Source organism: Nannospalax galili, unplaced genomic scaffold (assembly GCF_000622305.1).
Source record: "Nannospalax galili isolate Female #2095 unplaced genomic scaffold, S.galili_v1.0 scaffold578, whole genome shotgun sequence".
Taxonomy (NCBI): Eukaryota; Metazoa; Chordata; class Mammalia; order Rodentia; family Spalacidae; genus Nannospalax; species Nannospalax galili.
The window spans coordinates 3,086,800-3,102,297 of record NW_008342282.1 but is presented as its reverse complement, the minus strand read 5'-3'; positions in this window follow the sequence as shown (position 1 = coordinate 3,102,297).

The window sequence follows — 15,498 nt, the reverse complement described above, 5'->3', positions numbered from 1 at the left end:
AAATATAAGATGTGCTTTAGAGCTTTATGCTGTACTAATGCATAAGCAAAGTTTTTTTTTTTTCAATTTCAGAAAGTATGCATTTTGGAAAAAGATGATATACTAATTTATTGATTGATTGATTGATTGATTGATTGATTGAGTATTTATTATTTTTTGAGAAAGGGTCCTCCTGTACCACCTGCTGTCCTAGTACTTGCTATGTTGACCAGGCTAGTCTTGATCCTTCAGAGATCTGTCTGCTTCTGCCTCCCGAGTGCTGGGATTAAAGACGTGCCATCAAGTCGGCTACTACACCTTAATTTTAAAAAGAATAAGTTATTACTTCTCTCCATGGCCTTAAAAGATTAGATAACATTAGCTTTCTGTTCAGCACTAATTTTAACCACTGAAACTCTGAGTGAACTTCTATATCACACCCCTGCCTCAATGCTTCAGGGATCATTGCAGAAGAGAAGGCAGAAACATTGTAAGAGACACAGGCAGTGGATGACTATAAGCAGTGTTTTCTGGCTATAACAGGCCCTTTGCACAGACGCACTCACCTCAGTTGTGCCAACATGCATAAGGCCGTCCCAAACTCAAAGGTGACAAATTCCCAGCATGGAGGAGGGAATTGGGCAACAAGCCCCACCCCTAGTTGAAGATCTTTTGGCAACTGATAGCTGTAAGGAGAGGGAATTTGAGTTTTCTTTAAGGATGTGACCCTGGTAGTCAAACATGATCTAGAGAATGACCACACAACTGAGTATATGGACAGCACAAACTGAGCTTGTATAAAAGGAAAAATGAAGATTGAATATAAGGTGAGTAGGGAAGGCAGCTGGATTTGGGAGGAGTTGGGGGGAGGGGTGAATAAGATCAAGACACATTGTATGCAAGTTTCAAAGTGTCAAATTGAAAAAAATGAGAGAGAGAAACACTTTCCAGTAAGGGAGCTAGACCAGAAAGATTATTATACAATTAATGTTTTCCAAGTTTGTTATACTGAGATATTTACAATTTATGCTTGCTTAGATATACATTATTTTAATCAAGGTTCCACCTCCTTTTTTAATTTAAATTTTTGTTAAAGAAGTTGGCTAATGAGGCTGGTGAGATGATTCAGCTGTTAACACTGGCGGCTCTTGTAGAGGACCCAGATTCCCAACAACCACCCCACGTAGTGGCAGGTAACAATCATCTATAACTCCAGGTCCAGGGTAAATGATGCCCTTTTCTGACCTCTGTAGGCATTTTACAGCATGGATGCACTTACATACATGCAGGCAAAATAGCCAAACATAGAAAATAAAAATAAATACATAAATGAAAAAAATTTTAATGAGGTTGGCCAACCCCTTAGAATTCTATCAGTATATTCTACATCTGTAGATTCTCTACCTCTTTGTGCTTATGTGGCATTTTAATTTCATTTATACAAATGTCCTTTATCAATACATTTTGTTATGACACCAAAAAATATTATATCCTCTTTATTTTTTCTAAAGAAAATTAGGGAATGCTTCTTTTATTAAATTTTTAAAGGGTGTTTAAATTTCCTTGCTTAGAGACTGATTTACACATATCAAAGTTTAATTAAGTATTCATTTCACCATTTTACAAATGTTGATCATGTTTTTGTTTCAACTAAAATCTTTTGTGATTTTTCTGTTCTTTTCTTATTTGAAAAGCTTAAGCTTCATTTTTGTATTTGTATCATATTTAGAATTCATTTGCATCCCAACTTGAGACTGTGTTAGAGAACTTTGTTGCTTATTTATATTTTAGTTCATTTATGTCATTTTGTTACTTTCATTATGCTTCCAGAATGATTCCATGTCTTTTTCTTTGCTTCTTCTTTCATCATCTTTTGGTTTATCATCTGCTGTCTTGTGTGTTTATTTTTTGAGACAGGCTCCCTCTATAGACCAGGCTGTAACTCAGAACAATTCTCAAGCCTCACTTCTGAGTAATGAACTAACAGGCATGAGCCACCACACTGTTCTCAGAGTGTGTTTCTTTCAAGATGTATAATATCAGTGTATGAAGATCTACTATTGTTACACTGAAACTGAACAATCTAGGAATTCAAATACTTAATATGTGAAAATTTGCTTAGTTTACAGAGGTTAATTACTAGTTTTGGCATATTCAAATTCTTAATATTTTTCCATGGACCTGGCAAAATTCAAAGTTACATGCTTTATTTTGTTTCATTACTATATGGAAAATTTATAACCTCTGAGGATAGTGTGCACACTCATTATTAATATAATACTATTTTCTTGTCCACAAGCCAATTTTTTCAGGGTTGTTACTTTTTTTATTGTATTGAATTCATTGTGTCACCTTATAAAGACATATAGTTAGATGTTGGTTGTTCATGACATTTCTCAGGGAACACTTTTTAAAAAATATTTTGCTTATTAATTTTATTTTCTGTATATGAGTGTATTGTCTGCATGTGTATAAGTGCACCCGTGTCTTACAATGCCCATGGAGTTTAGAAGAAGACATCCGATTCCCTGGAACTGGAGTTAAATACAGTTGTAGGCCACCATGTGGATGCTGGGAATCAAATCCAGGTCCTCTGCAAGAGCAGCCAGTGCTCTTAAGCACGGCGCCATTTCTGTAACCCCTCAGGGAGTAATTTTAACATGTAAGAATTTGCTAAGTTTCTAGGAGACTGTGTTGAAAATTAAATTAGTTTCATAGTCTAGTTCTTAAATTCATACCTTAGATATTACTAGGTACTTACTATGACTTGTTTTATTATTGTCCCATTATGGACTTCAACATTTTATCATTTATAAATAAATCATGAATTACATACTTTATACAAGCTTAGTGTCTATGCCTCATCATGAGACTTGAAGAGGATCATACGAGAGGGTAGCCTCTGTTTAACTCAACTTACTGAAGTATTTTCAAGGAAAATAAGGATCTTAATCCTTATTTTCGGTCTCATCATTTATCTGTATCAACTTGTCAGCAGGATGTTTGCTTACAGAGTTTGTGGTTAGAATGCTGGCAGTGATCCAGTGCTAGTCTATGGTTTTATCCCTGTTTGTCATAGACTTCTACAATGACTTTCAGGCAGGGGACATTTTTTTTAGCATTGTTTTTTTCTTTTCTAAATCTATAATATTTTTCCTGGCTTTAAGACTTTACTGATAGCCCATCAATATGTAGTATGTAAGTTTCCTTCTCACTGTGCCAGATGTTTACGGTATAAAAGAAATGTGTTACTTCACTTTTGGGTCCAGATAGAGGCTTGAGTTTGCTGAATCACACTGCAGCCTAAATAAAACTTCTGCTTCCTGTGCAGTACCTATCCTGACTGATCTTTTCCACTACTGTTTTTGTGCATTGGCCTCAAAGGCAGAGGTAGATATGGCTTTTTGCCTCCCTTGTCTTTGTGGCTTGGCTTCCCTGACATGCTGGAGGATGACTTCTGCTTAACAGAGTTGCAGGGTGTTTTAGCCAATAAGGGGAACAACTCATTTGGAGTCTCGCTGCCCCCAAGCACAATGTGACACAAGGGACACAGGAACCAGAAATGGGAATTTGGAGCACGAGCCAACTGCACAGTTCAGACTTGGGTTCACTAGGAGACCCTTTGAAATTGGTGGAAGAGGGGCTCGATTATCTCCTTAGAAGGGTCCAATAGTGCCCTCTGACTAGACTTTTCCTGGAGAAACTAAGAGCTAAATGGACTGGAGTGCACCCAAGTAGTTTCTGGACAGTCAGGGTCCAAGAGTGACAAAATCATGACCCCTTTTAGGTGACAATATAAGATTTTTTAATTGGAATTCTAGGTTGAGGGTAGCCTAGAAAGTTTGGACTGACCTTGTCTACATGAAAGTATGTGTGGTTATACAACACTGAGAGAGGGCATGATCGAAACCTCAAATCTACAAGGAGCAACTCCTGCACTCCACAAAAGAAGGGAGTGAGGGGTGACTTAGGGGGAACTTACCAGTGTACAGTCAATAGTCAGGAAACTATCCCGATTAATTCTTCTTCATGTATCAATGAGTAGACTTATTATTGGAAATACATGAGGTCCTCAACAAGTATATTTGTTGGTACTTCTACTGAATGTTATGAACAACAATTTGGAAAATGGTTTGCAAAACCTAACTGTATTAAGCTTAAAAAAGTTTTAAAGTTCTTATGTTTTCCACTAGGTTTACCATAAATCTCACAAAACCCACATAGTTCCACAATGTAAGCACAGTCACTCTTAAGTTATTACACTATTTATGTATGTAAATTATAATCAAAGTTTTGTTCATAAGGTAATGTAATACAATGCTATCAACTGAACTGAACCATTGTTCAACTTGATTAATTTAACTGTGCTTACTTATAGAAGGCAATCACATTGTTCTTGTTGATTTTGGATAATCCTTCATATAAAATAAAAATAAACAGGTGACTCTTTTTCCAAATATCTGGCCATTCTTCCCAGCCCATTGGTCTCAGGGAGGAATGGAGATACATAGATTGAAAAAGGCTTAAGAGAGGAGGCCCAACCCATTAAGACTAATGAAAGGTCTTTCACAATACTGGGTGAAGACTTTCTGATATAGATCGTATTGGGTGACCCTAAAACCACTCAACAATCCTTCAACTATGCTCTGTGAATAAGCTCAGTTGAATAAATTTAATGTAATCCAACATTGGTTTCCACTAACACCTTTAAAAAGGGAATAAAAATTACTTTGCATCCACAGGAAAAAATTTCATAACAAAAACTAAGTTATTTTGTTATTATATTTCATGATATTAAAATATAAAATAAATATATTCTAGAATCTTTAAGATTTTTGTCAATCACTTGTCTTTCCTTTTCATAGATATTTATTAACAAATGGTATAATTCTATGATTTTTGATAGTTGAAATTTACCAGATCAATAACCATATTTAAGTATAGTTAAATTCAAACTTCTGGATTTTTGATATGTATTGTCATATAGCTTATAAAATAATCTACTATTTAAAAAATAATTTTATTGAGTTTTTGTGCATTTCATATAATATATATTAATCAAATTTAGACCCCCATCTGTGCCCCTCATACTCCCCCGCAGGAATTTTAGCAACACCTCCGAACACTGAGGCTTCTGTTGCTGCTCCTGTTCGCCCTCAAGAATTTGACAGGAAGACTCTATCGCTGAATATATTATATACTTGAGGCATAGAACATGGAGATTTCAAGCTGGAAGAGACCTCCATGCTTCATCCTTACTGGCTAGCTTTCAACCTGCTGGAAGGTGCTCTTCATGCTATGACAAGAGAAAAGCAGTCATCAACTTGACCCTTACCCTGTTATGAACGCTAGAAGCTACACAATATTTTAATGAAAATGAATTTGAGGGCATTTGCAATGTGGAAGCCTCTTTTTTGTTTTTTGTTTTGTTTTGTTTTGTTTTCCGTATTTCACACAACTTATCTTTATACTCCTTCCCCCATCTGCACCCTGCCATACCCCCATCACCAGATGTCATGCATTCTGTCATTTATGTTAAAGCATTTTGAGTTAATTTAGTGTGCCCAGAAGTCCTTCAGTGCAAGTTCATCGGCTGGGGTTTAGTCAGCCTCTCTATAGATATTCCCTTCAAGATTATCAACTATCCCTCAGCCAGCAGTAATCATCTACCAGTAATTCTTTGGCTAAGGTTGGGGCCTGCTACCCATTTCTCCAGTTCTATGCTGGGTTTCTGTCTACTTGAGTTTGCATGAGTCTTGTGCAAGCTGATACCGTTGCTGTAGTTTCACAGGAGTAAGATCCCATATAATCATGAACCTCTTCTCCTGGCTCTTGCACTCTTTCTGCCCCCTTTTCCACTGTTCTCCCTGAGTGCTGGGTTGGTACAGTTCAATATAGTTCTGTCCAGGGACCCATACTCTGCAGACTCTTATTCTCTAAACTTTGACCATTTGTGGCCTTTTGTGTTCATTGCCATCTACTGCATGAGTGAGTTTCATTGATGCTGGTTTAGAGATGCATTAATATTCTCTCTAGTCCTTTTACTCTGTTCTGTGAGCCTTAGGTGCAGAGGTTTCATTGTAGGTGTGTTCCTTAGGGTTGGGCATCTCACAAACACTTATTCTCTGTGTGTGACCAGTTGTGGAACACTATAATAATCTCCATCTGTTGCAAAAGAAACATCTTTAATGAGTGGTGACTGTCATACTTGTTTCTAAATATAAGGATCCATATTTAGCAGAAAGTAAGAAATTATAGTTGTCTAAGGATGTGATACCACTGGGGTTTTCTCTCAGATCTATGACCTCTCCAGCCATGTGTATTTGGCTATGTTTACAGTATCACATTATTTCCCTCAGATTGAATAGCCCATAAGTAAAAGTAGGTAGCTGTTGATTACCCCTAAAACAAACATACCACTACTGCACCAATATCGTCTACTGTACCAGTCATTGTTGTGGTTATTAGACCTTAAAGTTGGGGTTGGACTATCAGAATGTGGAAGTCTCTTCAATGATGAAGGCTTCTATTTGCCTTTCATGTAAATAGACATATAATATTGTAGACAGATACCTGGGAGCAAAATTTATGGATTATGAGCCACATAGTTCAAAATATGTCCACTCACACATTTTGGCATTTTTACACATTTCAGTTTCTACAATATGCTGCCTCAATTACTTAAAAGAGTCATAGTTTATAAAATTAAATACTACAGTGCACATTTATCCCTGTGACCCACTTTATTATAGAGGCTTAACTGGCTGTAGAATAAGACTTGCAAATATTATCAGGTCTTGCCACCATGAACTTTATGTTTGTCTTTTCTGGAAATAGAAATTTGGTAGAGAAATTTTCTCAGTATGAGCTCTGAAAATGTCATAATTTTATATTTAGTCTGCAATTTTATATTTTATTTGTTTTTAAGTCTCATATAGCCCAGGCTGTGCTCAATATGTAGTGGAGAATAACCTTGAAATCCTGATCCTTCTGCCTCTGCCTCCCAAGTGTTGGGATTACAGACCTGCACCAGTGATTTTACTAAAATAGCTCCAATATTTATTTGTTTAATTTTAGTTATAGAATATTAAACTCAGGGCCTTGTCCGTGCTACACAAGTGCTGTGCCTCTAATTGTAATGTCATGTTTCTTCATAGAAAATCATCTTGTTTTAACTTTTCTTTAATTTTAACATAATATTCTCTAACTTCCCTTCATTTTTCTTACAATAATAATATTCTTAATGCTACATTATTCACACATATCCATGTATCTTTTTCTCTACAAAAATATTTTACTTTTCTCAGTTTATTTTGGTTTCCTGTAGTGTGGTTTGGTGTGCCTAGATGCTCATGTCAGCTGGGTTCTGTAACTGTGGGAGGTGTTTTAGGAAATCTCCATCCACTCTCTATTGAAATACATGTTCCATTCATTCTGTCTCTCTCCTGTTTGGATACTCAAATACACATATGTTTTATTATTGGATATTGACTGTCTATCTTAAATCACATTCTATATCTTTCACATTTTTATTGATATTTCATTTAAAAATATTCTACTGAGTCTATGTTATATGCATAGTTATTTTGCACTAATGCATAAATCTACCATACAGCCCATTGAACCATCTCTTTGAAAATATTTGATTATATCTATTCATGCATTATTGTGTATGTATGTGGAAGGCATGTGCCAAAGCATACTTGTGAGTTAAAAAAAAGTTACCAGAGTTAGTTCTCTCCTTCCACAAAAGTTCGTTCCATGGATTGAACTCTGGTTTTCTGGCTTGGCAGCAGGAGCCTTTACCCACTGAGCCATCTTGCCAGACCTTAAAACTATTCTTTCATGGTTCAGTATTTATAAAATAAGACATTTTAAGTTTTGTTGAAATATCAACAAAATATTCAAATATTTTTTTCTTTTGGAACATTTTTTTCAACTTTCTTACTTTTTAAACTTCTAACCATTCATGAATATGTACATTTTTAACATATGTATTATTTTATCAGTTGTTGTTGTTTAAAGTATTTCAGCTTTCAAGTCATCTTCCAGTCTGCTTTATACTAACTTGTTTTTCTATAAGCCATGTGACTTAACATTTATTTAAGAATGATAACTCTCTTAATATTTAATTCAGCTCTGTCTGTATTTTGTATTTTTAACTCAACTGAGTAAAGCTACACCTTCCAACTTTTTGACTGTGGATTCAAAACTTCCTTTTATGTGGTGCTTGAAGCCTCAACATTTCTAGAACCATCCACAGAGATTTCGGTTTTGCTCCCACTTTGCTCTTGTCAAAAACTTCTCTGTTCTCCAAACCTGGCCTGGTCTTTGTGCATGTTGTATGATCAATGTTAGTTATGCTTTCTTGCTTCTAGTCTTTCACAAATTGTGCTTGACCAAAAGTGTAATAGCATTCTCTTTTATAAGCTAAATAGATGGCCTGACACAATTTCATGGATACAGGAGGCCGAAAGGAGTTGTGTGGGTCAGAGATAAAGATTGTATTTCTCTCAAGACAAGAGTTCATATTCATATTGAATCATCAAGGCCAAGAGCAATGAGGAAGACATAAACTGAGCTGGGTGCTGCTTGTACTGAAGTTACGCATCACAAAAAAACAAACAAACACAAACAACCATTTAGCTGTGTAAATCCAAGTCTGTGTAGTGGGCTTAGTCAATCCTGTATGACTTTGCCCCATGGGATAATTCATTTTCTTTATGTTGAGTAAATAATATTTCTCTCTTCTAGAAGTAGACAGCTCTTTCTGCTTTCCAAAGATTTGTGTTATAAAGTCTTGAATAAATAATATAGCACAAGGTTCTGTCAGTTCCTTAATCAGAATGGTAAGAGATCCATGGCATCACTGCCTCCAACAGAAACCTAAATTTCTGAAAGTAATATTTATTTTCTCTTTTGGCCTCATCTTAGACTTCAGAGTTACATTGCTATATGTAGGTGCAAGATTTCATTTACCTCAAACATTACTGTTTTCTCCTAGCTTCCTGTCTTCTATTTGGGTTCACCATGGACCATGTCCACGCACTCAGGTAAAAGGAAGGAATAGCATCAGCTTGCACTGTGTCTAGTCTTTTGAATGATTCTGTTCATCTTGATTCATCATTCCAAATATGAATGGCACATTCAGCTTGTCCTTATCTCTACCTAATTTTATTATCTTCATTTCCTAATAGTAGATTGTTTTGCTTATGAACTTATATCTTTTGTTTATGATATGATTGTTCAATATTTGACTGTGACTCTGTAGTTAACATTCCCAAATTAAAACAACTCAACAACCCAATAAGACACATCCTTTCCAGAAATCCATGTAACATGCATTATTCTTCTACCTGTCATTCCTACAAACATGAAGATATTTGTGAGTGTTGGCTGTTCCAGAAAAGAAAAGTGATGCTGCAAGTCCCTTAACTCCAATGCTTTTTTCAATGCCAGATTTCTAATAGATTAAAAATTAGCTTTAATTTTAAAATATAGGTGCTTTGGTCTTTCTTGTAGCTTGAAAAGTAAGGATTTCTTATACATTTTTTGCATCCTATTCAGAAATAGAAGAATTACCTACACCTTCATATGTTATGTTAATGGATTAAGACAATCATGATTTTTGTTTTGGTTTGGTTTTATATTTTGTTTTTTGAAATTTGAGTTTTTAAAATATCATTAGCTGGCCTCAAACTCACAGAGATCTCCTTATTTCTGTCTCCTGAAGACATGTGTCACCAAGCTTTTTAATCTTTCCATACTAATGCTCTCTTGCAATAAGAAGAAAATGTTTTATGCACTTTTTAAAATGAATCTTTTAGGTTTCAGAATACCTCCTGTTTTGGACTTTCTATGTTACCTACAAAATGCTTATGAAAGATACAAATGACTTCTTGTTTGCTCAATAGTTTTATAGTTTTTCTATGTAATTCTTTCTTTACTCAGCTCTACTTTAAATAATATTGTTTGATCTTGAGTTGTCTCTCTTCTTTAAAAAAAGTACATATCTGCACAATAAAATTTATTCAGCTTATATTTGAGATTTCCTGATACTTTCATTGGTCTGTTTTTATTTCCATGTTTATATATTATGTTTATACTTTAATTTTTATTTTTATGATACTATAGATTGAATCTAGTGTGCCATCTACATATTTATAGTTTTATTCATAGACAAATGTAATTCAGTAATGATCTGTGAAGACAGTTCCTCTAGGTGCTGAGAACAAGTGATGGCTGAGTGTTTACTCCTAAACAGTACATCTATACCATCCCCTCTAAGTTCTCGGGAAACATTGTGGAAATGTGCATGGAAAGAATATGAGCCAGATGATAATGAGAAAGGATACAAAAGGCACATTTCTGAATATGACATACCCATTGCAATAATAGTCTCATAGAGGAGCTAAATGAGCATGGAGGTAAGGCATGACAGGAGTGGTACAAGATGTAGAGAAGGAAACAGAAGAGTAATGGGGGAGTCTGAGGCTGAGATTGTCTCTGGGAATCCCTTGGATTATTGGATAAAGAAGGAACTGTCTAGCCTGTTTCATAGATGAGATCATTATAGGAATGACAAAGGTGCGTTGGAGAACTTGATACAATCTTACACCATAATTTTCAGCTGAAAAGACAATATTCAATGACAATCAAAACACAAACGGTAAAGAACAGAAATACGGCTTCTCCATACCATCTCAAAGAGTCTCAGTTAAAACCCACATAACAAGAACAATCCCTCAACCACCAACATATGGCAGGTGAGAGATTTGAGCCTAGGAAATAATAACAGACACAAAAATATACCGTATATACATATATGTATATATATATACACACACTTTGTTAGAAATTCTAATATATAGTATATATGTTAGTACTTCATCCATAAAGAAAAATAAATTCACAGCATTTGCAGGGAAAGGGATGCCACTGGAGATCTTCATATTAAATTAAAAAAAGTAGATTCAGAAAGAAACATACCAAAGTTTCTATAGTATGTGGTTCTTAGATAAGAAAATGCACATGCATATATAAATACATACATAGTTATTAGATGTGAAATTATAAAAGTGACCTTTTAAACCCTAACTGATTCATGGAGGATTATGAAGGTCTTACAATATTCATATGTTTTAATGATTCCAAACACTTTCTTAGCAGAAGAATACCAAATAAAAATCAACCAAACACATTTAATTTATTTTAGGATACTTATCTCATTGATATAAATCTTATTAACTGTACCATAACACTAGAATTTCAAATGGAAAAGAAATTTCATAGGCTTTAATATAATTTCTTCCTGATTAAATTCTACATACAATTAAAGAGCAGTAAAGGGCAGTAGAAAAAATGACTATGAGAGGGGAAAGAAGAGATTTAAGGAAGGTCAGATAAGAAGACAAAGAAAAGAGAAAAATAAATGAGTAGTAATGACAAAAGTGCAGAATGTGGGATATTTTGAGGAGAGGGGACCAGTATGTGGGCATCAAGGGCAGTAGGAGAGGGGATGCAAGGGGATAGAAGAAGGATATGAATAAATACAAAGTATGTGTGGAAATTCCATAGTAAAATCTATCACATTTTATACTAACTTAAGAAAAATTAAAATATCAACTGAGGTCTGGCAGATAATTTAATAAATTTGCTAAATGGCTTACTAGAAAATGCAGATCACAAAGAAAAGAGTTTGAGTAGAATATATTTACTAAAATTTAAAAGATATAGAATGCAATATCTTTCTGTTCTTCTGTGTTTTGCTCCATGGTCTCAAGCTTTTCCACACCTCTTCTCCAATTGGTGGTATTCTTTTGGGAAACTTTGAAAACTGGACAGGAGGTTCATCTGGCAAATGTTGAGCCACAGAAACAGGGCTGGAGGGCTATAAGCTGCCTTCAATTCTAGCTTTGGTATCACTTTCTTAATTCAGCAAATGTGAGGGAAAAGTCCAACTGAAAGCATCAATTGGCAGGAACCCTTATTTCCCATGATTTCCCAGAAATAATGGACCGCATCTTCTTAAATGTAGAAATAAAATAAATCCTTCTTTCATCAACATTTCTCTGTGAATAATACTAAAACATAAAATGTCTATAGTAAAGAAAAATCAGTAAAGGCCAACGAAATACAGGGTCTCAGATTTCTAATTTGAAGCAATTCCCTTCAAAGATGCTACATCTAATTCCCTTTTCCACACACTTCACCATTTTTATACTATCATATACCCATTAATAAGTTTGGAAGGGAAAATACTCAGCTTTTAAAAAACTTTTGTTATGTGACTAGAATACTTATAAGCATTCTTTAATATACTTAATTATAACAGTAATTCTAGAAAGTTGTTTGCCATGTGGGATGTTTAAAAATATGCTCCTAATTTTACAAATGAATAAAATCAAACACTGACTATTAAAGAGAGATTTTCAGCTGAAATACTTAGGAAATTCCAAGTGGAGTATAAAACAAACCACCTTGGAAAAAATTGTAAATAAGAAAAGTCAATTGGGTGATTGATTTTCATTAAGAGTAAAACTATAATGGGAACTAGATGTGAGACTGTTTAGTTATTGAGAATTCTAGTGCCCAAACTACAGATGGGCTGTAAAATTCACTTCCTCCTTTTTCTGGTATTTTGACCTGAGAGCCGCATCTCACTTAAAATCTAATGAAAAGGACTTTAGAGAACTTGATGTGTGCAAGTCTGGAAATTATAGTTTGACTTCTGGGCAGAAAATCTAAGAGCTGAAAGTGGCTAATGTTTCACTTCTAAGGCAAAGCAAAAAAGAATTGCTGTTGATTGGGAATCAGCCTGGATTTCTCAGGTCAAGGACAAGGACCACTTGATCAATGGCCATTATTACGGGCTCAAGATAGAAGAAAAACGTTCACTCTGTATATTTCTTGGCTTTTTACTTTCCAAGAGTCTCATATCAAAGGGAGAAAAAAAGTACCTGAAACATGTGAAGATAAACTTTCTAGTCACCTCCATAGGAATGCTAAATTTTATTTCACTTTCATAAGAACAAATAAATGGTGAATTTTAATCAATTTAAACAGTCCTTTAAATATGATTATAAGTATTATAAATGTATGAAACTAAAATCTCAGCAAGCTTCATCCTGCACTTTTGACAACTTCTCATTATGACACTAAAGAAACAGAAAGCAACTGCATAGTTTCCAAATGTCAGTAGAAGTGCATCAGATGTAGAGGTTTTATAAAAACATCAGTGGAAAAGAACACATCACTGACTGATAAAACTTCTGTAAAAACAAAACAGATAAAATGTAAATTATTGAATAGCATATATTAAGCAATTATTGATAATCTATTTGTATTATCAGTTAAATCATATGATAAAGTGAACTATAACATTCTGCACAAGAATGTGGATTAGAAGCCTCCTGGATGTGATTTTATGAAAAGAAACAGAATAATATTCAATAATCTCCATTTTTGCAATAAACAATAGTGTGAACCAAGTTGATGCCTCCATGCGAAGCAGATAGGAAGGACAGTGAACCACACCAAACTATACCGGCAGGAGGCCATACCATGGACATGAGTGGAAACAGCTGGGAAGTTGCTTCTCTAAACACTCAATGACACTGCAAGAGCAGTTACCTAGAGGACCAAGAACTGGAACCACAAATTATGATGAGGTATAGGACCTGAAGACTTCATTTGACAAAAAAACTTAGTCGAGCATGGAACTGGATGAGGTCAGTGGGGACCATCATACAGTTGATTAAATATTAGCACTGAATGGCTAAAGAGTAGCTCTTTGGCAAAGCCTAGACCTAGGCAAGTCCAAACACGGGCAGAGAGCTGATGAGTTGAAATATGCCAGTGCAACTGCAGGAGGCTACCTATAAAGGCTGCCACAGAGATCCCATCCCATCCTCCCTTCTCTACATAGAGCACCATGTAATAGCCTGAAAAAAAAGAAAAAGTCATGTTACAGTTAGGAGCTTGGTGAGACTCAGGGCCCAGGCTGGTATATGGGCATAAAGCCAAGGCATGAGTCCTGGGCTGTGGAACCCTGGCTCTTCTCTCCTCCACACACAGTGTGGCTGGGCTGGAGAGAGCATCAAGAGAAGTTTGGGGATTGGAGCAGTGGCTTAGCAGTTAAGAACACTTGCTGCTCTTACAGAGGCCCTTAGTTCAGTTCCCAGCACACGTGTCTGGAAGATCACAGCCACCTGCAATCCCAGCCCCAGAGATGCTGTGGTACCTACACTCACGGGTTTACATAAAGATATGCTCACATTCACACATATGCATAAAATTAAAAATAAAATAAAATTTTAAGGAAGCAATTAGCCAGAAAGTCAGCTTGTGTAGAGACACAAGATGCCCCTAAATCCCAATATCGGCTGTAAATAGCCAGTTAACTCAGTTTCCTAAATGATTTTAGGATCTCAACTATTGAAAGGAGAATGTTAATAGTTTGAAAGATATTGGAAAATTTGGAGGCTATTAAGAAAGGACCCTTCCCTCTCCCCCTCCTCCTCCTCCTCCTCCTCCTCCTCCTCCAAAATTTCTGACACTGGAGACTGTTCAAGATCCTCAGATGAGGTACCACCATTGTCCAGCAAAAAAGAGTTACACAAACAACAATTGCATTTCCCTTCTACCTAATAGAAACTAGAAATGAAAGTCAGGCATGTTAGCCAATGCCACACAGTTGTTTCAAGTTCTTTCATGAGACTGAATTTCTAAATTTTTGCTTCCCTCACTTTCCTAGCTAATTCTGCATGCAGGCACCAGGCTGAAAGACCTCTGAACTCTGCCTGCCAGTCATGAATTGGAGAAAGTATTGACTGCAAGTATTTAGTGTGGGTTACCCATCAATCATATGACAAAGAAGCTCTCCCTTCTTCTGAAATATATGAAAAGGGAATTCACTTTGCCGGGTGGTCCTGAGTCCCTGCTGTGCTACACTCTGTCCACCTGTGGCACTGATAATTCCTTTAATAAATCTCTTAGACAAATAGTAAAAAATAACAAAAATTAAGTAAGGGAATTGAAAACTACATAACTTCACTCAGCACAGTTGAGCCAGAAATTCAATCCAAAATGTAATTGTTTGAAACTCCAACCAGGTAATGCACACCACAAATGTGATTTTTAAAGGCTTGAAATGGAATTGAAAATGTACGTCCACCAGCATCACGATTTGTTACATGCAACATCACAGGGTAGTTTCTTATTATATCTGTATTCCAGTTTTTACTAAATTTTTAAATAATTTTTCATTTTAAATTCATCTTTGCAAAAATATAATGGTCCTCCTTTAGTTTGGATAATTTCATTTGAGTTTTATGACTCTTCTGTATGTTTCCACGTTTTACTCTTGTGTGCTCTCAACTTTTAAAATAAATTTATATTTATTGAATTTTTGTGATTTTCACATAATATAATTTGATGGTATTTAGATCCCTGTCTCCCATCTGCACCTCCTCCCAATTCCTCTGGTCTATTTAATGTAATCTCATATATATGTGCCTA